Raw genomic sequence first — 444 nt, 5'->3', positions numbered from 1 at the left:
GTCTCCCTCTCTAATTTTATTCTTTTCCACTAAGGAAAAACCCCAACACTAACCTGAGTAGCTGACTGCACTTACAGTAAATGTTCACATGAATTTTACAAAGTCAAACAAAGGAGCTTCAAAGAGCAGCACCCTTAGATATCAGGTAAATTACACACTAGGCCTTTCAGATGCTGGACCACCAAGAAAAAAACCACAACTTAGAAATTCTGGATTAAATTAAATTAAGCACAGAACACAAGTAAATTACTTGTTTTGAAAATCTGGTAAGGCTACCATTGCCATAATCCCTCAAGTACAGACAGATATATAGGCATTGTAACAATAATCTGAGCTTGGATGACTATTTTGTATCTTATGAGAAGCCACTATTTTGAAATAGCAGATATTTTGGGTATCACAGAAGCTGGAACAAGAGGGAGGCACTATTTCCACAGGGAAAGA

The sequence above is a fragment of the Merops nubicus genome, unplaced genomic scaffold, assembly GCF_000691845.1.
Source record: "Merops nubicus isolate BGI_N331 unplaced genomic scaffold, ASM69184v1 scaffold3484, whole genome shotgun sequence".
NCBI lineage: Eukaryota > Metazoa > Chordata > Aves > Coraciiformes > Meropidae > Merops > Merops nubicus.
The sequence above is the reverse complement of the archived record's forward strand: the minus strand, read 5'-3'. Positions refer to the sequence as shown.